At 44.6% G+C, this 24,306-nt stretch overlaps 1 protein-coding gene and 1 gene segment (V, D, J or C); one reads left to right on the plus strand and one right to left on the minus strand.

Annotated features, from left to right (window-relative positions):
* The window catches only part of LOC307108501 (trypsin-like), a gene marked incomplete at its 3' end in the record, with an annotated part of 152,489 nt that overhangs the window by 114,328 nt on the left and 13,855 nt on the right, over nt 1-24,306 (plus strand). The window lies entirely within an intron of this gene.
* Nucleotides 10,487-11,411, minus strand: LOC307107922 (T cell receptor beta variable 9-like). The segment is given in 3 exons: nt 11,345-11,411; nt 10,853-11,211; nt 10,487-10,567 (listed from the first exon to the last, which is right to left on the minus strand).

Raw genomic sequence — 24,306 nt, forward strand, 5'->3', positions numbered from 1 at the left:
CAATATATATTATAAAAACCCAGTGGCCCTAACGCCATAAAGACCAAAGACCGGCAAGGGTGGGCGGGGCTGTGTGCACGGGTGGGCGGGGCTGTGTGCATGGGTGGACAGGGCTGCGAGCTCGGCAAGGCAGGGCAGATGGGCGGGGCCACGCGATTTCGCATACTGGGCTTCTAGTATCCTCTATAAATTCATTTATCTTCATAATGACTTTTGTCCTCACTTCCTTATCAAGATGCCTCCTCTGTTTCTAAGGTAGTTCTAAAATAAATAAATGTCCCCAAATTACAAGAGGGTGGAGGCACTGACCTCTCAGTCTAGCTCCAGCTGTGAATAACCATTCTAGGTAAATGAGCGCCCTCTAGTGCCTGCATTTCCAAACTCAATAAAAACAAGTTACATTTCCACAGGCTCTAGACATGCTCAGTTTGTTTCTAATTCAAATGGCAGTAGAATTGCAATGTTGGTTGTGGTGTTACCCCAGGGTTGATGAAAACGTCATAGCTTTCTCAAATAAGGTTTCCACAAAAAGTGGGAAGAAACCCTGTAGTCTCAGGAAGATATTCTCACTCCAATACTTTTAGGGTTCTACTCTTTGAAATAAGAGTCTATTTTCAGTCTTTGCTGCCTAAGGAAAGGAAACTACACTAGTCTTGTTTTAAATACATTTATTTATTGATTTTAGAGAGGCAGGGAGAGAGAGAAAGAGACATTATGAGAGAGAATCATTGATTGGCTGCCTCCTGCACACACAGCCTACTGGGAATGGAGCCCACAACCCAGGTTGTGCTGTTCCCTGACCAGGAATCTACCCTTGACCTCCTGTTCTATAGGCTGACACTCTACTATGAACTTCACTGGCTGGGCTATTAGTCTTTAAAGCATTGATCTGAATCACTCAGGCAAATCTTGGACTTTGGTCTATTCTTGGACCATCCTAGACAATGCTATTGTTTATACCCAGAAAGATGCTCACAATTCCTTAAGGACTAGCACATGGCCTCTCTCCATAAATGGGGCCTCTCTCAATAAATGGAGCCTCTGCTGACAGGAATAGCTTTTCCAAGTAGCCACCAAATATAAACTTCATGTTGAATGCTACTGTTCCTCTGCTTATTCAATTACCAGAATATTCCCAATGAAGTGCTATTTGCACTTACACACCAACACGTACACAGGCATACCCCAAGATGATGGACCTCAGTTCACACAGAAGGTCATGCTGCTGAGGTTCTCACTGGAACCCCTCAGACTGACATTCCATTGCAGAGGAGTCGGGTGAGAGCATCAGGAGGGGCAAGATTTTCTCCTGGTGAGACAGGGGCCTCAGGAAGGAGTGCCCCCCCCCCAACTCTATGGCTGCCCTATTTGTGCAGAGGGCAACTGGCTGTTCATCGCTGTGTACTGACTGCTGGCACATAGGTACAAAGAGGTCTGGTTGGTGCTGGCCAACTTCAGGGTCACGAGAAAATGCTCATTCTTGTTACAGGAGACATGGTACCCTTCTGTGGCATCCCCTTTGGAAGTGCTGCCGAAACTGCGTGAATAATGGATCAGCCTCAGCCCCTGTCCTGGGTCTTGGCGATACCAGTACATTACAAAGTGGTACATATTCTGGGAACATTCCAGGGTCACCTTCTTTCCTGATTGTATAATATAGTAGTATCTTGGGGTCTGGGTGATTGCAGCATCCATGAGCCCTGTTGGAGAAGCAGATGTAGCTAAAGACAAGGCTTGAGGAATAAGCTGGACACTTAAAGGAGTGGAGGAATATTGGAGCTGGGACTTTGCAAACCCCTGGCAGAGGTTTCCAGCTGAAAGCAGAGCTCACCTGCCACAAGGAGACAAAGCATCACACAGAAGAGGTTGGGACTCATGGCCAGGTCAGGGCGAGATGGGGCTGTCCCAGCTAAATGCTCTGACCACGGACTGAGAGGGAGCTCAGGGGCCCTTCTCCAGTGGGCAGACAGGTTTGCCTGGGATGTAACAGCCCCCCACCCAGCAGAGGCTCCATGGCCCAGGGCTCCTATAGACTTGGCTCAGGTTGAATCAGCAACTCCTCTCATAGATGTACTAGCTCAGCAGGGCCTGCAGGGGAGATGGGGTATGGCTTGGATGCACTGAGTGTAGGCAGCACCCCTCCCCTTGGTTTCCCACATTTCTCTGAGACAATTGTCTCTGTCTGCACCTGTCCCTGCCATCAAGGCTGCCTTGTCCAAATCCTTCCACTATTGATCTCATTAATGTTTAGAGGGACCTCCCACCTCTTTCACAGCTATAGGTAGCCTAGCAATAACTGAAAACTTCTTCAACATCTGCCCAATGTTGGATCCATGCCCAAGTTTTCTTAACTCTTTTCTGTTCTCCCAGAATGTCCCCAGAGCTCTTTAGATACCAATGGCATCACAGTGCCATCTGGTGGCCAAGAATTCAAGTTTCCAAGTTTCTTCATTGTTCCTTCTGCAGTGGTCCCAAGGATGCTGGGAAGAGTTTGCAGGATCAGCAGGGAGAATTTTCCAGAAGCAGTATCCTTTAACTTGTATGCTCAATGTCTGAAAGCTCTAATGTCAATATTAATTCAAACCCAACTCTATTCCTTTGACTTACTACACTTAATATCTCACCCGCATTCTACTTAACTATTATCACATTATCGGGCAGCTATAGTCTAAAATATGTTTCCTTAAAGCTATTTTGCGAAAAGGAGAAATGGAAGGAAATAATATTTAGTCTAAAATAGGAAGAAAGACACACAAGTTGAAGTGTGAGGAGGTTCTTTTAACTTCATTACTAAAAATATACAAAATGCAAAAAGAAAAAAGACAATCATTTTTAAATCCAAAATACAGATCAGCAGCTCACAGTTCTATCAATCCCCTCAACCTCAGGGACATGTGATGTATATTACAGCACTCTTGGATGACTTATTTAAATTTTTATAACTCCTTTTTCAAAAAATTCAATGTGTGGCTGTCATTGTGGACTTCTGTGCTGTCTGGATGCGGAGACCTCACCACATCTCCAAGCTTTTCTTCTCATTTAGCAGTCATTCCTGTCCCCTGGGCATTTTCACTAAGACAAGTCAGCAGCAGCATAAATACCATATACCAAAGGTGAATGCATTGTCTTATCTGCAAGTCAGGATCTCCTGTGAGCATCCCTCTTTCTGTCACCATGCCCTTCTCTCTACCAGTCACACATGCTCAACCTCATCCATTTCTTAGGTGAGGGTTGGCATCAGGGTCTGACTTGGCTTTGCCCTGGAATGCACTGGCATATTCAGAGATACAAGAGATGGAATGATTCTTGGGAAAGTGCCTGAGCTGAAGCTTCTATTTTTCTGCAGGTCATGACTAAGTGCCCTCTCTGTGTATTAACTTCCATGTTGTATTATGTTTCCTGGGCCCATAGCAAAGTCTCATGTCCTTCTAGTTCACCATGCAGTTAGCAATAGGTTTCCTATAGCTTCTTTATGGAAGAGGACTCCACTACATTGATTTTTAGGACACTAGTGTTTAATATACAAGAGGGTCTAGATGAATCTGAGTTACTGATGACCTTCCACCCTAGAGGCATCAGACTCAGGCTGATGATGAGAAAAGGTAGAGCTGAGGAAGCAGCTTCCCAGCTAGAAGGGCAGCTGTAGAGAACGGACAGACAGACAGCAATAGTGGGGGAGGGGTGCCCAAGGCTCTGGTTCTGGTCTAGGCCCGGCAGACACTTCCCTGGAGGTGGACCTCACCACACACAGTTCAACCTGCTGGCTCAGGCCACTGGGGGCTCCACAGTGTGAAGTTTGCATAGGGCTCCCCTAAGTTCAGGGTGCAGGGCCTCTTCCTGCCTTTTTGTGCAGAGAGGAGGCAGCTGTGCAGCACTGTGGATATACTGCTGGCACAGAAGTACACAGATGTCTGGGAGGGAGTCGCTGACTCCAGGGTGAGGGGGAAGTCCTCTGTGTTTGATCTAGTGACACTGTACCCTTTGGGGACATCTCCTTTTTCAGTGACCCCAATACCGACTGAGTAATGGATCAGTCTCATTCCATGGCCCAGGTCTTGTCGATACCAGCACATGTAGGTGTGGCTCATATCTTGGGCACATTTCAATGTCACTTTCTGTCCTGTTTTCCAGATCTGAAATTTTGGGGTCTGAGTGATGGCAGCGTTCACCAGACCTGTGGAGAAGAAATTAAATTGATGCTGCAGTCCCCACGGAAAGGCTTAGTGGTGGAATCTTCAAATTTTCATCCATGGGAAAGACCCAGCCAGGACTCACCTGCCTGCAGGAGACAAAAGGCCACACAGCTCAGGTGGCAGATAGCCATGGCAGGGGCAGGGCAGATGGAGTTTTCCTCTGAGTCTGTGTGCTGATGAAAGGGAACAGGGCTCTCCAGGGAGTCATTCTGAGATGTCATGCTCACTGCCTGGAGCCCAGAGCCAACTTGTCACTGGAGCCACGCCCCTTCCCCCAGAACATCAAATCAAAAATTAGCCCAGCTGGTGTAGCTCACTGGTTGAGTGTAGAACTATGAACCCAGAGGTATCAGTTTGATTCCCGGTCAGGGGACATACCCACATTGGGGGCTCAATCCCCAGTAGGGAGCATGTGAAAGGCAGCTAACCAATGATTCTCTCTTATCATTGATGCTTCTATCCCTCTCCCTTCCTCTCTCTGAAATCAATAAAAATACATTTTAAAAAAGAAATGTACAAGTGAACAGCTTAGAACAGTGATGGGCAACCTTTAGAGCTTGGTGTGTCAAACTTCGCCAAAAAACTGAGCATAACTCGGGTAGTGTGTCACTTTGAGGAAAAAACATTATTTCGCGATATTTATAGTTTAAATAACATAAATGTATAATTGTTATATATAATTGTATTTAATAAACCAAAAACTAAATATTTAACTTACCTGCTTAGTGACTTCTTTGTTCATCCGTCAGTCGGTTTCTTTTGTTGGTCTTGATATTATTTAGCTTGTGTGAGGTGCCATGAACTAAGATAAGTGAGGGGGAGGGGGAATTCTTTAACTAACCTGCCTATTAGTGACTTTTTTGTTGCTGAATTTCATTGGCTAAATCTTCAATTGAAGGTTGGTATTTTGTACACTTCAGGCCCAAGCAAGCGCTACTAACTTCATCTGTCAATCTGTTTCTTTGGTTGGTTTTGATATTATTTAACGCTGAGAATAAGGCCTCACAAAAGTATGTAGAGGGAAAAATTGTGAGTAAAAAAATATATAGCACCTATATTTTTCAGGGTGCTAAAAGTGTCTGGTAGTCAGTTCCAGGCACTCCAAATTTCCTGTTCATAGTGGCACTCCTCTTGATTCTCCAAGCGGCACCTTTCCAGATTCTTAAGCTTTGACCTCAAGTCGACAAACACCTGAGCCCAGATACTGTCTTGAAATTCTGCAAGTTGCATCTCCAAATCATCAATTTGCATCCATTGGAAACCATTTAATTCCAAACTACTGTAGACTACTACATCAGGATACTTAATTATTTTCATGGTCTGTTCTAGACTTCTAAATTGACTAAATCTATCACTAAACTGGTCAATAACGAGTCTAAAACATGCTGGTACTTCATATGCAAGAGTTCCATTTCATTTTGTACAGCTGCACTGGCCTTCTCAAAATATTTTGTTACTCGAGGAAAATACTTATAAGTTTTAGTTTCTACATCTCACTTGAAAATTTTAACTTTACTTTCAAAAGCTTTTATGTATCCAAACATAACGTCAATACTTTTGCCAAAACCTTGTAACTTTAAGTTCAGTTCATTAATATGAACAGAGAGATCTGTAAAAAACATCAGGGTGTTGACCCACTTATCATCATTAAGCTGAGGAAAGTTTCCCAGATCCTTATCATCAAGAAATACCTTAATTTCTTCAAAGCACTCCACAAAGCGCTCAAGAACTTTGCCTCGGCTCAGCCATCTTACATTATTGTACATCAGCAGTCCACTGTAGGTGGAATCAACCTCCAGTAAAAGTGCCAAAAATTCTCGCTTGTGAAGGAGGCGAGCAGCTATTAAATTAACTATTTTTGTAACAACTGACATTAAGTCGTTTAAGTCGGTGAATCCTGCCTTGGCACATAAAGCCTCCTGATGGATAATACAATGAAAAGGCACAATCGGATGTCCAATAGCTTCTGTAAACAATTTGACAAATCCGACTTTTTCCACCACCATATTTGGTGCCCCATCTGTCGTCACTGACACAACTTTAGAGATATCAATGCTTAGGTCACGAAATGTTTGTATAACAACCTTACATATTTCGCTTCCTGATTTACTTGTTGACACTGATACTAACTTTATCAACTCTTCTCTCATTGTGAGACCATCAGAATATCGACCAATAATGGCCAACTGAGCATGTGATGTGACATCAGTAGTTTCATCAAAAGAGATCGAAAAATATTTACACTTCCTTATGTCTCTCTTTAATTGATGTTGTACGTTTGTGTTCAGTCTCATTATTCGGTCTTTTATGATATTTCTACTGAGTGGTAACTCAGATATTCTCTTAATAATTGCATCTTTATTCTGCATATCGTGAAATAGAACTGGTACACATTTTAGGAGAGTTTCTTTAATAAATTCTCCCTCACTGAGCACTTTTCCATGCTGAGCTATAGAGTGAGCAATGCTCACACTTGCAGATGTTAAATTTGTAGAGCCTTTCATAAATTTAAGGATGGAATTAGATTGGCTCTTATAAAGGTGTAGCTGCCTGGAAATGTATTCCTTCCTTTCATCCTCACTTTTTTCCAAGAGCTGGGAATGATTAGTTTCAAAATGTCTATTTATATTCCACGTTCTGCTTACTACCGTTTCAGTACATAGAACGCAAAATGATCTGCCATTTTTTTCTATAAAGCCATACATCTTGGTCCATGTCTCTTGAAAGGGTCGGCCACTGCTACTACCACTTCCTTTACTTAACCTTAGTTTTTTATTTTTTGGGTTCTCCATCAGGGGGGCAGTGACAGAAGATAGAATTATAGATAGCTTGTTAGGCCTGCAGGCAATTAGGGGTTAACTAGCCTAACTAACCACAAAATGGTGCATATAACTGTCTTTTAGGAAAGGGCCGGGTTAATAAGCAGAAATAGGGGTTAATAAGGATGCACAACAGTAATAGTGGTGAAATGGAGTCTGCACTATGGAGCAAGATGGTGTTCCTTATGTGAATTAAAATGGCTGCGCTATTTCTAATGGTGGGAAACGGCACCCATAGCACGCCAAAAACCCTTGCCTCTCCCAGCCTCCCCCTCACTTATCTCAGTAATGATGGATTAGAAATCCATGACACCCCAGAACAGTAGATAATGGTTGCTGTGGTTAACTGTTATTTGGTTACTGGTGATGGCAGGGCCCCCAGAGATGCGTCCCCCGCTGTGTTCCGCTGCTCCCTGCTTTGCCGGCTGAAGTGAGGGCAAAGATCCTAGCTTAACCGGAAGTCCCAGAACTAGACACTCTGTGCCGGACTTCTGTTGTTTTGGCCTACAGACCTCCGGCACAGAGTGTCTAATAGGGGAGGATGAAACATTTGTGACTCTAGTCGCAAATGTTTCATCCTCAGGAGCAGCAAATGTTTCATCCTCGGCATGCGGCCACCTCAGCGGCCACGTGTCATCAGAAATGGCTACGCGTGTCAGTACTGACACGCATGTCATAGGTTCGCCATCACTGGCTTAGATTGAGAAGACTGCTTTGGGCTGAATTAACACAAGTCTTACAAGTCATTCTTAATCTTTTGACAACAGTTGCTGTGATATAAATCTTCATTCATACTTTGGTTTTGTGTATCTACATATTTCTGTACTTTTGAATCTTCTGGAAAATCCTCATGGCTTTGTGATGTCTTTTCTAACACATGGGTCCCAAATAGTCCTTCAAGCATCCTTTTCTACTTTGCTTAATTGACCACCATCCCATCAATATCCTTCTACCCACAAAGATCGTCCTGCTCTTTGGTTGCGAAGCCTCAGAGGCAGGCTTGTCCATATTGGAGGAATCCTTTCCCTCTGCTTCTTATCAATTCCCTGTCAGATGGGACACCTGCCAAATGCAGCCAGAACACTTTCATATTCCCCAGAGCATGTTTGGGGTGAGACAATGGCAGGCAGATCCAGCTCATACCTGTGACCAACCTTTCTTTGTGGCTGCTCAACTCTGCAGGTGACCTACTGGCACCATGTATTATAGATGTGTGAGGGCCGTGGGGAGATGTGGCCAACTCCAGGGTGAGTGAGTAAAAAAATGTTATTTTATAGTTTGAGATATCCATTCCACAGGGACTATCTCCTTGCGAAGTATCACTGACATTAATTAAATAATAAATATAATGGCTCTTAAAAACCCTGTAGCTGATCTACACACAGCCCCATGCTTAGAAGGACCCCACACTTGCTTCAATGCCCTGCTGTCATTATCTTCAAAGTATTACTATTTGGACCGGATTCTGCCAGTTGTGTAGCTAGTCTCAACTACATAGATTTTAGTTTCAAATCTGTGGTCACCTCCCAGGGTGCTGATTTCCCTTTTACACAACCACATCCAGGACTAGGAGAGGAGGACACAGAATCTAAACTTAGAACTGGAGGAGGAGCCTGATGTTGGAAGCACAGCGACAAGCCTTGAATTGGGGCCTGGCCAGCCCACAAATGGGCTCCATGTTTGTCCCCAGGACTTCTCTGGTCCTGTACACAGAAGGACACACAGCACAGAATAATGGCACCCATGCAAGCCCAGAACACAAAGGGGGATTTTCCAGCTCAAGATTCCTGTTTTGTGGGTTAGACCCTGAGGTCAAGGTGAAGGGAACCCTCTTCCCAATGCAAAATGATCTCTCCATGAAGTCACTTTCCCTGTGGACCTCAGCCCCAGCTCACAATATGTGAACATGACCCAGGCTACCTGTGTATCTGATGGGAACTCAAAAGCATTTCCTTAGATATGATGACTTTTTGTCAAAATATCATTACAACGTAATTGGAATGAATGGGCGCAAGAAATGAGTGAAAATCAGTAAATACATTTTATAAAAATAGCTTTACCAGCTGGAAAGACCTTTTGAGGGTCATTCTATCAAACCGTCTAGTCCCAGGTAGAATTGTTGCTGACATGGATGAGGTGTCTTTATCCATAATGCTCTCCAGGAGTACCTCATGCTCTTAAATACTTAGCTATTCACTAATGAGGATTTGTTTTAATAGGTAGAGATGATAAATGTATATTAAAAATATGCCTAAGCAAAACTAATCTCTAGAGATAGAAATCATGTCATTGGTTGTCAGTGATGAATTGAGGCACTTAGAACTCTCTGGGTGATGAAAATGTTCTCTAGCTTTATGAGGAAGTGTTAAAAGCATTTATATCTATATTAGAGGCCCGATGCATGAAATTTGTGCAAGAGCAGGCCTTCCTTCCCCTGGCTGCTGGCACCCAGGACCTAGGCTTCCCAGGTCCGGTCTAATAAGCATATTATGCTTTTATTATTACAGGGTCTCCCCAAAAATGTATACACACTTCAACAGCGGATAGCTCAATTGATGTTTATTTCTTTTCAGATTTAACCCAATGGAATTAATAATTATTCAAGTGTGTGCACATTTTTAGGACACCCTGTATATTACTCAAAAGTCATTGCTCTCTTCACTTAAAGTCTGTAATATTCATTTTATATAATTCACATCTGTAATGGTTATTTTAAATGCATAAGGACAGATGTATGTTACATGCTCTAGTGAATATCATCTAATGGATCATCAGGCATAAATATTTGCATTTATGTGACTTCAAAAATCCTGAACTATATAGAGTTTCTAGACAAAATGTGTCTGTATCTACTTTGCACATAGGATATGGTAGGAAAAGCTGTCAGAGATTGAAAAGGGACTCAAGTTCCAAATTCCAATTATGTCCTATTTTAACCTTATTGTGTCTATACAACCCTGGGAGATGGTCTGATGGTTAATTAAATGTGTCAGCGGGACTGGACCATGAGGTGCGCAGATATTTGGTTAAACATTGATCTGGATGTTTCTGTGAGGGTGTTTTTAAATGAGATTCACGTTTAAATCAGTAGACTTCACAACTTAGACCTTAAAACTCTCAAAGGCAAAAAACAAAACAAAACATTTTTATTTTCTGTTTTATGTGATACAATTCCTTGTACAAAATGTAGGAGCAGAAATTATTGAACAAAACGAACAAAGGAAGGAGTAACCGTTATTCTTCTTCCTTCCCTTTGTGGCTATTATGTCCCACGCAGGAAGACTGTTCTTCTCACGGCAAATATCTCATTCCCTTTGTGCTGCAGCTGGGAAAACACATCTGGAAAGCTTTCTGCTCACACAGTCCCCATGAAAGATGTCAAACAGCCTAGGTCGGGGTGGGGGGAGCCTACAGTATAGAAAATAGTGCCTTTCTTTGTTGTGACAATGAAGGGTCAATGGATATGCATTGCCTTCAGATGTTCCTGAAGCCATCAGGGGAGAGGTTACAACAAGCACAGATGATGCGAGATCTTCCCAGGCCTATAATCTGGACCTGGAAAAGGGAAGTCAGATGTGGGACAGTGCTGGGGGTTAGAGAACAACCACAGGAATTGAGGAACAGACTTGAGTTTGATTTCTTGCTCTGCCAGTTATGAAATATGAGACCTGGGAATGTTACTTACCATCAGATAGAGAAACGGGTAAAAACGTATTTCTGTGGCATGATTTCTGTGAGCATAAATACACATCATATCTATAAGCAGCAGAAGGATGCTTGGGAGAAGCAGTCTGCTCTGCTCGGGCCTGGGCCTGTGTGGCTGGCAGCTGCCACCCTCACAGTCACTTCCTGAGCTGGGGAGGAAGCTTTTTGTACAGCAGGCTGCTGAGCGTGCAGGGCTGTGTCAGCACTGCTGGCGCAGAGATACAGGGCCGAGTCCGTCAGCTCCAGCGAGCTCATGGTCAGCTCAGAGCGATAGTCACTGAACTGTTGCACTGAGAATCGGTCAGGGATGTTTCCTTTTGTTCTCTCCTCCCTGTTGTAATACTCAGTGAGGAACTGGGGGCCCTGGTTCTGGGCTTGTTGGTACCAGTACACGTAGAGGTGCCCAGAGATATAGGAACATCTCAGTGTCGCTTGCTGTTTTCTTGCTTTGATCAGGTGTTTTGGGGTCTGCGTGACTCCAGAATCCACTGGGCCTGTTGGGAAGGAGGCAGAGGGAGCTCAGGGCAGGGCTCAGGACAGCCTCCCGCTGCCGCCATCACCAGCAGGCTGGTATTTCAGGGATGGCAAACCCATATCAGAGGCTCACATGCAGTGCCCAGAGCTCACCTGCTCCCAGGAGACAAAGGGCCACACAGCAGAGAAGCCTGGGGACCATGGCAGCATCCCAAGACATCTTCTAGCTCAGGGAGGAGTCTCCTGGGGTGAGCAGTCTAAAGTTCTGCACCTCCCAGTCCCTGATAGGAGCATTTGCGTATGACATCACTGCTCCGATGTCTTCCCTGCTCTGTGTGACTCTCATGTGGGCCGCCTCTTGGCCCTCTGTACCCCTTGGTCCCAGGGTCAGCTACTCTATTCACCATTCCCTGTCCTGCACAGCCCCTCTGCAAAGGGTGGCTGCAGGTAGTGCTGTCGCCACATGCCTACAACTTACCTTATTCCCCTTTACCTTCCCCTGCCTCACCTTAATTTCCCAGCCCTTGTGACCTCAACCCCTACGGTACCCCCTTCCCCTGGGCGGGGAAGGCTGCCTCAGGGAGACCGCCTCCTTGGTTCATACTGAGGCTCAAGCACATTTGCACTTCCTGGGCAGTGAGGAGTCTGTGTGAATTCCACAGGCCCCAGGGCCCACAGGCATTTGCCTGTTTGATTAAAGCAAACTGCTTCCTCAATACAGGCATGTAGCCCCAAAGTTCCCTTAAACTGTCTTCTCCTGGGCCACTCCTTCAACCGCTCCTAGGGCAGCTTGCAGTACTGTGGGTCCACAGTGCCTCCCAGTGGCTGACTATCCACAGTCGCATGCATTCACATCTGTCCCTATTAAAAGCAGAAATTCCCTCACCCTTCACCCCTAGAGTCCCCTCCCCTCCCATTCCCTGATTCCACTGTTTTCCCAGCCTGGCTGATTTAGGGTTGATCTTCAAATCCACCCTATGTTTTGGAGGCAAAAGTTTGTATGAACCAACATTTCAATTAAGAAGGAAACAATTGCTGCAATCAGTATGCAAAAATGGGAGAGACTGCCAGAATAATACAGGTCATACAGCTAAACAGTGGATCCAGCCTAGAAACACTCTGTTTTATAGCTCGTCCTATTAATCAGGTCCCTATATTTCTAAATTTGTATTTAAAGTAATTATTACCATACCTTAGATAGCACATTTGTATAAAGAAGGTTTATATAGTTTACCTATTTAAAACATCTTGAAACAAACAGCCCTACTGTGAGTCCACAGCGCCTCCCAGTGAGCTCTAGTTAAGGTAGACCCAGTAGACCTACCTGGGCTGACATGTGCTGTCATTACCTAGAATCGCCTACAGGCCCTACTCAGTGACAAGGCAACTCTAATAAATACCCACTGGAGAGAAACTTTTTCCATTTGTTGTATCTACACACACACACACACACACACACACACACACACACACACCCTTTAAGTGACAAGTATACCAAGGTCCTATTACTGAGCACAGCAATTTTTAAATCAGTTTTTCAGGCTCATTTATGAGAAATATCTTTGATGATGGCAAGAGATGTCTCTAAAGGTATGGTGGACTGTAAGTGCAAAAACATTTTTTAAGTTAACTTTTCAAATTTACTCAGTCATTAAGTTTGAAAATCAGTCATAGAGAATTATTTGTGAGGCTGATTCTCAGCTATGAGTATATTCAGTGGTGCAAAACTAATGGGAAGAGCTACTCATTTCTGTCTTAAACTTCTCACTTGACTGATCTCCACCCCACAGCCCATGGTATCCCAGCTGCCACCTCCCAGGACACCTTTCACCTTCCAGTGTCAAATGTGGGCCACCTCTTGGCCTCACCAGAAAATATTTGCCTGTTCGATTAGCTCTTTAGGGCTTGCGGACTCTCTGAAGCGGAACTCAGGCCCACATTTATGTCCTCATGGAGCCAGGTCTACGAAGGGAAATTTTTTTTACAGGATCATGAAACTGGACAAATGCACTGTAACATACTTTTCTCTGTACATGACAAAGCAGTGGCATCTTCAGCTTTAGATTCACTCAGGGCACTTTAAATGGCTCGTCATCAGTCCCGGCTATGGGAACACGTTGCTGAGATCACACACAAGGAGGGGTGTAGAAAGCCATGCTGGCCCAGAATGACCAGCGTTACATCTCAGTGGGCATTGATTTCTTTCATTTATTATTCATTTCACAAGCATCAAAGAGCATTAATTATCATTTAGTTTTTCCTATGAAAGTAAGGAGAATATAGTTGTTATGAATGGAATTTTGCCCCCCAAATCCATATGTTGAAGTCCACATCCCCAATGCCAGTATACCTGGAAATAGAGCCTCCAGGGAGGTAGTTAAGGGAAATGAGGTAAGAAGGTTGGGACCCTAAGAGGAAGAGACCCAGAGAGCTCTTTCTACATATCTGTGCAAGCACAGAGGAAAGACCATGTGAGTACACCAGAACCTTCCCAGAAACCTACCCTAGCCCCTTCACCTTGGATTCCCAGCCTCCAGAACTGTGGGAAAATGAATGTCTGTTGTTGAAGCCACCCTGTCTATGGCATTTTATTAGAGCAGCCAGAGCAGACTAATCAATAGTACAGTATTGTGAAAAGTCAGGGCAAGAGCCAAGAGGAAGGCGTGGCTGAGTCCATGCTCGAAAGAGGAGTAGTATCTGGGGAGAAGGGAAGGGCCTTCTATGCTATGGGAATAGCAAGAGCAAATGCAGAGGATTTAAAGGCCACCCAGCCATCCACGTTTTAGGAAATGTTGCAAAGAGCTGATTAGTCACAAAGTAGGACACTGCCAAGAAGGGATGCTCTGAAGGTCACTGAATTAGGATGGTGATGTATTAGAAAGCTATTCCAGGAAAACAGAATTTATTTGTGGGGGAATTGGAGCGCTTTTGCCTGTTTATAGTCAGGGGGCATGACCTCATTTGTGTTTTAAGAGGTACTTGACTGTACCCCAAGGAGGCAAGATTGGGATAAGAAATCAAGAAGAAAGAAGTCAGAATCAACTGCAGGGTTCTCACATTATCATCTTGTGTGCTGATGGCCTCACCTGGGGCTTACCACAGGGATGCCAGTCGCCATAAGGCCTTGCTTTATATTTTCTGGGCATTGAAAATTTTGGGAGGGAAGAGAAAAATGATCATGTTACAAATAACAGTTTTTTAAAAATAATCTTTTAGCCTTCTATTTTCAACCATCTTTAGCCATATTTTCTCTCTTACTAGTAGACTTTATCCAAATTTCCATTTCTTTTTCATAAATTATGTAAAACAAATTCCTGTGGTTTTTATCTTCTAAACTACACATTTAACCAACAATTTTGATCCTCAAATGAACTCTTCCCCCTCCCAAAAGGGTGAGAGCTATTGCACTACAGACCCTTCTTCTACTTTTATCACATAGAGTGCCAGGCAAGGAAGGTAATTTGGGAGTGAACATGTTGATGTAGCATCTGACCAGATCTTTTTGTCTTCTCAGGGACATCTCAGTGTCAATATCTGTCCTCTGGCCTTTGTCTCAGAAGAGCCCGAGGCTATACTTCCCAGGGCCCCAAGTCACTCTGAGTTACCACTATATCCCTAGGTTCCCACAGCCCTGTCAGCACTGCGGTTGTTCCATGGTGGGCCAGGGAGGTTTATGCACAGAACACAGGTGACTCTGCAGGGCTGTGCTAAGCTGCTGGCACAGAGATACAGGGCAGAGTCCTTCGGCTCCAGAGAGCTCATGGTCAGCTTGGAGCTGTAGTCATCGAATTGTTGCCGTGAGAATCGATCAGGGATGTTTCCCTTTGCTCTCTCCTCCCCGTTGTAGTACTCAATGAGGAACTGGAGGCCCTGGCCCTGGGCCTGTTGATACCACGATACAGCCAAGTGCCCAGAGATAGGGGAACATCCCAGTGTCACTGTCTGTCCTCTGGCTTTTGTCAGGTGCCTTGGAGTCTGAGTGACTTCCGAATCCACTGGGCCTGTGAGGGAAGGAGACAGAAGCTGGAAAAAGAACAGGGGAGGGACCCTGATGCTGCCTTGGATTCAGGTGCTTTCAGGGTTAGAACAGATGTCCCACCTGTGCCAAGGACATACCTGCTCCCAGGAGACAAAGGGCCACACAGCAGAAGAGCCTGGAGCCCATGGCAGGGAGGGCAGAACTGGGCAGGAGTCTCCTTGCTCAGAGTTCCGGTCCTCTAAGAACTAACGTTCTGGGCACCTTCTGATTGGAAGTTAGGCAGTGATGTCACTGCTCTGATGTCATTTTCTCTGCTGGTTCCCATGAGCCTGGCCTCCTTTGCCAGGTCCCTGGTTCAGCTGATCTAGGCACCCTGCTTTGTCCTGCAAAGCCTCTTGCATGACATGCGTGGCTAGAAGGGCTGGTGGAGGTGGGCTGGGTTTAGGTAGCATGCTGGTCCTCACAGCCCCTTTGCTTTTCCATGAGGCAATTGTTCCTCTACCTGTCCCTGCTCCCAGGGCATGCAGGCTGCCTCCTACCAGCTCTGCACTCTTCACTTTCCCTTGCAATCTCAGAGAGCCCTCCTAATCTCTGCACAGTTGAAATTCATGACACCCGGCTGGGACAGCACCTGCAAATTGGGGTTTATGGTATTAAGTCTTATAGCAGATAAAAACACCAAACAAGGCTGTTGCTTAACCCTCTTGGCCCCAGGCAGCGAGCTCAGATCCCTAGCTCTGCCCCAGAAACTTTTGGAGCTCAGCAGAAGCCCCCATGTGTTGTGTTTTGGCAATAACCAAGATTTAGAGTTAGCCACAATACAAGAGGGCAAGAGTCCTGAGATGTGTTTAAATTAGGAATGATTTTACCATTTGCTTATTGAACTATGTTTTTCTTTTTTAATTTAAAGGTACAAAAATCCAGTTCTATCTGATTTGGAATTTTTTATTGTAAGAGAAAAAAAGGTAGTCATGGAGATGGACTGCAGATAGACTCCCAAGGATTTGTTGTTATTGTTAATCCTCACTTGAGGATATTTTTCCATTGATTTTTTAGAGAGAGCGGAAGGGGGGGGGGGGGAGACAGAGAACAACATCAATGTGAGAGAGACACATCAATTGGTTGCCTCCCACATGTGCCCCTTCTAGGACCAGGGATCAAGCTTGCAACTGAGGTACATGTCCTTGACCAGAATCCTACCCGGGACCCCTCAGTCCAGTTGCTCCATCCACTGAGTTGAACTGGCTAGGGCATCCCAAGGATTTTTTGATGATTAATAATTAGCAGAAGTTGTTTTTTAAAAAATATTTTTTATTGATTTCAGAGAGTAAAGGAGAGGGAGAGAGGGATAGAAACATCAATGATGAGAGAAAATCATTGATTGGCTGCCTCCTGCATGCACCCCACTGGGGACTGAGCCTGCAACCTAGGCATGTGCCCTGATCCAGAATCGAACTGTGACCTCCTGGTTCATAGTTCAACGCTCAACCACTGAGCCATGCCAGGCAGGTAGCAGAAGTTGTTTTATCTTTGATGACCCCAACAGTTAGTTTAAGGCAGATAATTTAGACAGGCCTCTTTGCAAGGTGCCCACTAATCAGCTTAACACCTGTTGGAAGATGTCCATTGCCTTCACTAGCAGAAAGAGGTGAACAAGGAACCCGGAAAGCTGGTCAACCTTGAGGCTCTGGCAAGGGTCAGAGCCTTACACCCACTGTCAGGTAGAGACAAAGGGAGCTGAAGCAACTTCCACCTTTTAGTCTTATGTAAATCCTTGTTGATGGGCGATCATTGAGCTATTACTGGAAATTGCCTGCCTAAGGGCTATAGGTGGATCCCAAACCTGAATAAAAAGGATCACAAGGCCAGAGCACAGCAGAGTCCTCTCTTGGGCTTCTGCCTGGCCCCCAATTCCCAAATTAATATATTCTTCTCTTGTCTCTTTCATTTGTGTGCAGCCTCCTCCAGAGCCCGAACCCTGAACCATGCGGAACGTGGGGGGCACACTTGCAACTGGCAGCCCAATGTGGGGCACTCGCAAACAACCACCCCAATTTAAAAAATAATATTAGTTGTTGTTCCCACACTGCTGGAGAATTTCTTTTCTACTCTCTTTTCAGAGATCCTCTCTTGCCTCTGTTCATTGATAATAATATAATGCCCATTTCCCCAGATGTGAGAACGCATGTGTATGTAATTAATTTTCTCTAAGTTTTTCTCTGATGCCCAAGTAGGAAATAAAATATTCTAGCCCTCTCTACTTAGTCTGCTAAGAGGTAGTGGCCAGTCTGAATAAATAAAAAAATAAACAAAGGGACTTGGGAAAACAGAATCTGATAAGGATTCAAATGCAGAACCAGGATGCACAGAAAGACTCCCAGGAGCTGGAGTCAGTGATGGAGAGAGTGCATGGACAGGGAGTGACTATAGCTGTGCAGTTACTGAAAGTAGAGGACAAATACCCAATCCAGGGTAAAGGGTCAAGTCTAGCTTGTTTAGACTCTATTAGAGGGAATTTTTAATGGTAACTTTGTTTTTTTGAGACAGGTACCCTTAAGCACATCTCCTTTGCCTATAAATTCAGCACTGGCCAATGGATCAGTCTTAGGCCTAGTCCTGGGTTTTGTTGACACCAGTCCAGTACATTGGCAAGTGGTTCACTTTCTAAGAACATTCAAAGACCAGCTTCTTTTTATCTCTACAATAGGGATCTTGGCATCTGCTTGACTTGCACATTCATGGCTTCTGTTCATTGACCAGGTGAAGGAAATACTGAGGGTCTGAAATTGCAAAACCCACATCAAAAGTCTCCTTCTGTTTCTTGGACTCAACGGCTCCCAAGGCCACAACACAGAGCAGCCTGGTACACATGGCAGGTTAGGGAGTGGGGGTGTTCCCCAGCTCAATGCTTTGGTGCTCTTAGGTAAGGGCTGGCACCCTGAGCCTTAGTGCCTGTGCAGATACGTGATGCCCCTGGCTCACCCCAATGTGTCCTGGAGCATGCTGGCCCGCAGGCCCTAAGTGAAATACTGTAGCTGCAGAAGGGTCCTTGGAGAATGTGGCCTTTAGGACAGCTAGGCTGGGTGTGAAGACCTGAACACACAAGCAGGATCCACTGTCTTCTCCAACGGCCAAGTCAGAGCCACAATCTAGACACATGGACTCTGTGACTCAAGTTCTGATCAAGAGACTAAAGGGAAAAACAACCAAACAGGACGAGGAAACTATTATCCTCAGTGGTGGGAAGGAGGTGTTTTGGAAAAGGTCTGAGCACATTGGGATCTGGGATCAGGGCTGTGGTCTGGGCCTAACTTGGTTGGAAAGAGCAGTCAGGGAAAGGTATCTATTAGAAAAGCAGACTTGGTAGGCCTGCTGTGACCTGGGTGTGAGGTGCCTCATGAAAGATTTCCCAGGGCCCAAGCTGATAGCAAGAAAATGAAGAACTTGAACATTTCTGTCCAGGCATAGTCATGTTCAAGACAAGGCCAGCCACAGGCTGTTGGTGTCTGCATGGGATTCAACATTGCCATAGCAAGTGAAGTGACAGGCAGCATTGTGCTCTGAGATTTCTGTCTGGGCTCTCACGGGAAATGCTGAGCCCAGCCTTGGTTGCCCCCAGTTTCCTGACTGGACCCAGGAGGTTTCTGCACAGGCAGAAGGTGACTCTGCAAGGCTGTGTCTTTGCTGCTGGCACAGAGGTACACGGCGGAATCTTCTGGCTCCAGGGCATCCACGTGAAGGTATAACTGAGAGCTGTCTGGGCATTCGGGTGAGAAGCGTCTCGGGACAGTGTTATTTTCAACGAGTTCCTTATAGTTGTAGATAAACATGAGCTCCGGTGGCTTCTGAGCACTCTGTTTATACCAATACATAGAATTATGTCCCAGATGTTGTTTGCATTCCAAAGACTTCTTATTTCTCATTCCCATGACCAGGTGTCTTGGCGTCTGAGTAATTCCAGTGTCCATGAGGACTGTTGGGGGAAAAGGGACAAAATTCAGACAAAGCCCAGAAAGAAGGGTATTGCTGCAGCCATAAGAAGCGTATGGCTTGGAATCCAAGCACAGCCATTTGAGCCCAAGACTCACCTGTTCTCAGGAGACAGAGGGCCACACAGCAGAGCAGCTTGCAGCCCATGGTGGAATCAGGATGAGTGGCATCTTCTAACTGGGATATTCTGGCAGGGGGGCTGGGCTCTGGTTTCTTTGGCCTTGGTTGGTGGTTCTGCCTATGATGTCATTGTCCCTGACAGTTTCCCTTGCCGCAGGGGACAGTCTTTCCTCCCTCTTTCATGCCTTATATAGATTCTGATAAAGGATGGATTTCAATGGACCGGAATGGGTTATTTCTCTGGCAGCTGCTCTTTTGCTATTAGCTGCCTTCCTCATTACAGTTTCTCTCTCTATCCTCCCTCCCAGGACTCCTCTCAGCCACAGACCATTTCCTCCTTCCTTCCCTGCTCAGTCAGGCAGGACATCACTCAAAATTCCATTTCCCCTCAGTGTCTAGGCTCATTGGAGGCCTTTGCCCAACTGCATGGAGGAAGGTAGATTGGATGGAATAGTGCCCATCATTTAAGGTGCATTATTGTGATGCAGGCCCAGAGCCAGACACTGGGAAGGGTGCTGAGGGAACCGTACAAGGGACAACCAGCGTCTGCCTCTGTATTGAGGGTACAAGGCTTGGCTGGGCTTAGAGCAAACAGGTTGCTAGAAGAGAACACAAACATCGATGCAAGACAAAGGGAAATCAACTTGAAAAAGATTTTAGTTTAATATTGTTGGGATGTCTGCAACTGATGCCCCCAAAGGACATAAAGATGGAGTCTCAAAGCTCTAGCTTCCCTCCTCATCGCACCCCTCCACTGACTCCCAGTCCCCTCCCTTCGCCCCAGCTCAAAAGGTTTCAATAGAGCCACAGCTCCTCCTTGTGGCCAAAGCGGCACATTCCCCAGATCTCAGGCCTCTGGCCAGCCCAGTGTCAGCAATTCAGACCAATTCCTCATTCCATAGGCTGGGAGCAGCTGTGATGGATATGAAAACCTAGGGAAGTCTGACGAGGAAAGAAACATCCAAAATAACAAAAATAGTTGGCAACAGTACCACTCATCCACATACCTAGGACAGTCAATGTTTGCTCAACAGAGATCGGCTATGTCTGGGTTCTTAGTAATAAATAAAACACAGCTCTGCAGAAACTATCCCAGCCTATATGGAGCTTATAGGCCAGCTTGACTGGTTCAACAAATGCTCACTGAGAAACTGCTATGAGCAAGCATAAAATGTTACGTTCACTCACAGAACTCTATTGTCGTGAGGTCATCAAACACACTCACAGATAATGACCAGGGAATAAAATATATCATATGATGTTTGAGAAATGTATTCTGTATTCAAGTGATTAAATCACTTTTTATGTGTGACATTCTATTCAACTATTACATTAGAGGGACTACAATGATATGACCCCCAAAGACCTGTCCATTGCTAAATGTTAGAAATCAAACCAGGCCCATCATTTCTATAGATAGCTTTCCAATTTGGGGCTAGCTCGGATGACCTACTGTGAGCCATTTCTACTTCACTATATAAACTATCTGTTTGTGCTTCTTATATGCTTAGTTATTGGAATATCACCTATTTTTAAAACCTACCATTTTGCCAACATTGAATTTTTATTTTAGAAAATGTAAATTTATGAATAAACGTGAAAATGAAATTATCTATAACTGCTAAATAATTTTTACCATTTATTATTATGTTAGGTATTTATTACCAAACTGGAGTAAAAAGAATTTATATCTATCTATGTTGGGGGAAAGGAGGGTAGTTATACATGTTTTAAGTCAAGAGTTGATAATAAATTTCTTTTAGCCCAGGGATGTTCTGGGTCAAAAGGAAAATATTAGCATTTTTATAATGTGACGAATTTTATGAGATTTTTAATGTGGCCCGTAAAAAATGCAAAGGGAAGTGGGTTAGAATTTAAGCAAAGGGGGTTGGACATTCTTCACCTGAGAATGTTGCATATACTAGTATGATGGGCCTCTAATCCACTACAGTTGGAGATATTCCATTCTCATATAAGAACCTAAAATTAGCCCTCATTAAAATGCTAACATTATTATTATTACAATTATGATGATGGATATCCACTGTAACAAGAAGACATTCCAATTGGCCCCTCTACATGAAGCAGCAAAAGTGTGAATAAATAGAATTTCATTGCATTGTTTGGCTCCCAATAAATAAGAAAAATTCCAAGGATGACAAAAAACAGAATTTCAATTGAAACCTCAAACAATGAAAGTTAAAAGCTCTGTTGCCCTGAAACATTAGCTAAAATAAATATTTCCCAAAGCAAGTGGTAGGTGAAAGGTAAGTTTAAGTTATTTGAATTAGGGAATGTGCCTGAAGAAGGAAAATAATCTAAGGGTGGTCTGAATTGCATGAAGGAATAGTGAAAAAGTGAATGGTTAACATATAAATATATTCAAGCAAACATTGTCTATTTAAAATAGTCATGACATATGTTGCTTGGAGGTAAATAGGAAAGACATAACTGATTCCAAGACAGCTCAGATTTGGGGTATAGAGTACTGAAAAGGTGCCCCAAGAATACATGTAAAGAAGTCCCTTTTCCTTGGCCAGTTTCTAATGTATATGTACATGATGGACCCTAGAAGGCTCAGGAGAAAACAGTTGGTGAAAGGCTGGAGAGCTAAGATTTCAGAAGACAGTCACATTGGCGAATATGCTGTGATTCCCACTGAGACCCCAGAAAGCCCATGCACTAGTAATAAGGACAGATGCTCAGGCTCCCCCGCCCCCCCCCCCCCCCAAAAAAAAGAAGGGACAAACTAAAATAAATCCTAGTAAATCCTGCATTCAAACCTGCCAGGATAAATCCTAACACTCTTTATAAGAACACTAGAGGCCCAGTGCATGAAATTCATGCAGTTAGGGTCCCTAGGCCTGGCTGGTGATCAGGGATGATCTGTGGGGTGACTGGTGGGGCAATTGGGGGGTCTCCACTGGCATCTGCCTTGGCTGGCCTGGTGCCGCCCGCTCACCAGTCTCAACTCCCACTGCCACTGCCGGTTGCTTCCCTCTGCAGGGCAACCAGCAGGGCAATCGGAGGGCTCCTCACTGGCACCAACCTTGGCTGGCCTGGGGCCTGCAGGCTGGGGGCAGAACCTGCATTGAGCATCTGCCCCCTGGTGGTCAGTGTGAATCACAACAACTGGTCGTTCCGCCGTCCGGTCGATTTGCATATTAGGCTTTTATTATATAGAATAAAATAATCCAGATTCTCTATTCTATATCACCCACAATGTCCCACATAAATCCCTTTATAATCTTTCATGTAGAATATTTTAGTAGTTCTTTAGTAGTTCATTCCACCCAAAATCTATTCTCCTTTTGACCCATAGTGCTACCATTGTTATTGTACCAAAATAAAAATTTTATCATGTCATCTCACTTAAGGTAAAAATCAAAGACTAGTTTAGCTACTGCCTAGAGATTTGTGCCCATTTTTTCTTTACATGTCTCATAATATTCTCCATCATCTGGCTACTGTCTTCTCTGGAGGACACTTCTGAGATGACAATCAGAATTAGGAACAATCATACTGGTCGTCCTTCTGAAAGAGAGAGAGTCTGCAATGCACAAGTGTACCTCTATTGGCTCTTCTCCCTCAGCCTTTCTTTCTAGTTGATTTATGGCCATGGATTTCATGCTTCTCCAAATAGTTTTTATATTAATCAGGGAACTCACTGATAATCTAAATTTCCTTTTGGTCTTAGAAGCTTCACCTCTCCTTTTAGTTTTCACTCATCAAACATTTTTCACCAGAGGTGTTTTTTTTAATAGTATTGTTATGTATAATATATATATTATGTATCAGATGTATAAGAGAAAAGAAAGGAATAGCTTCTTCCATCCATTAAGATCTTCAGTGCCTGGGACAGGGCCATTACTTGTTTGTAGAGTCCTGAGTACTTCAGTAAATTTATTAGAAATCGCTGCTCAAGCTGATGAGTAGAATTGGGAAGACTTTTGAGCATACAAACTGTAGAACTACCCTATCGGGTACTGTGAGCTATACTACAGATGAATCTCCAGTCAGGGGTCTCACAGCAGGATGTGTTGGGTGAACATGTTGTTCCCACAGCTTCCTGGCCAGGCCAGCAGGTTTGTGCACAGGGAGGCAGTGACTTTGCAGGGCTGTGTCTTGGCTGCTAGCACAGAGATACACCGCAGAGTCACCTGGCTCCAAGGAGCTGACGTGAAGTTTCAAATGAGCTTTGTCCGGAGATTCAGGTAAGAAACGACTTGGAACTGTCTCATTTAGAATGAGCTCCTTATTATTGTAGGAAAACATAATCTTCAGCAATTGCTTGGAGTCCTGCTTATACCAGTACATAGCATCATGGTTCAGCTTTTGTTCACAACTTAGGGACTTCTTATTCCCCACCCGCGTGATGAGGTATTTTGGAGTCTGAAAAACTGCTGTGTCCAGGGAACCTGAGAAGAAAAAATGCAGAATTCAGACAAGTCCTAGGAGGCAGCCTCTTGCTGGAGATGTGAAAGGGCGTAGAGACTCAGAGTGGATGGTGCCACCTGGATCCCTCACTCACCTGCTCCCAGGAAGCAGAGGGCCACACAGCACAGGAGCCTGGAGCCCATGGTGGATTCGGGGCAAACAGGCAAGGCCCTAACCCAGGATTTGCTCTCTGGTGGTAAGAAGACCAGGCTACAGTGCTCCAAGTCCTGACAGGTGCGTTGCTGTAACGTCACAACCTAGAATGATTTCCCAATTCTCGGGCTCTCCTCACATGAGCTCTCTTCCTTTTTCACCTCCTACACTTGCTCCTTTCAAAAAGGTGTTAACTTCTACTCCTTTCAAAGGAATTTGGGATTTCTAGGGACAGTTTGAGTGGGTGGGCATGTTGTCTCAAGGATCTTTCTCTGCTGTTATCCTTGTGCCAACAGCTGCCTCCCTCTTCTGCCCCGGTCTCAGCATCTGGCCACTTCCTCTCTTCCTCTCCCTCTCACACCCCCTCTCAGAGTCTGCCTGGTCTCCTTCACAATAATGCAGGATGATACCACCCACTTCTTGGCTCCTTTGCATA

This window comes from Cnephaeus nilssonii, assembly GCF_951640355.1.
Source record: "Cnephaeus nilssonii genome assembly, chromosome: 12".
NCBI classification, from domain to species: Eukaryota; Metazoa; Chordata; class Mammalia; order Chiroptera; family Vespertilionidae; genus Cnephaeus; species Cnephaeus nilssonii.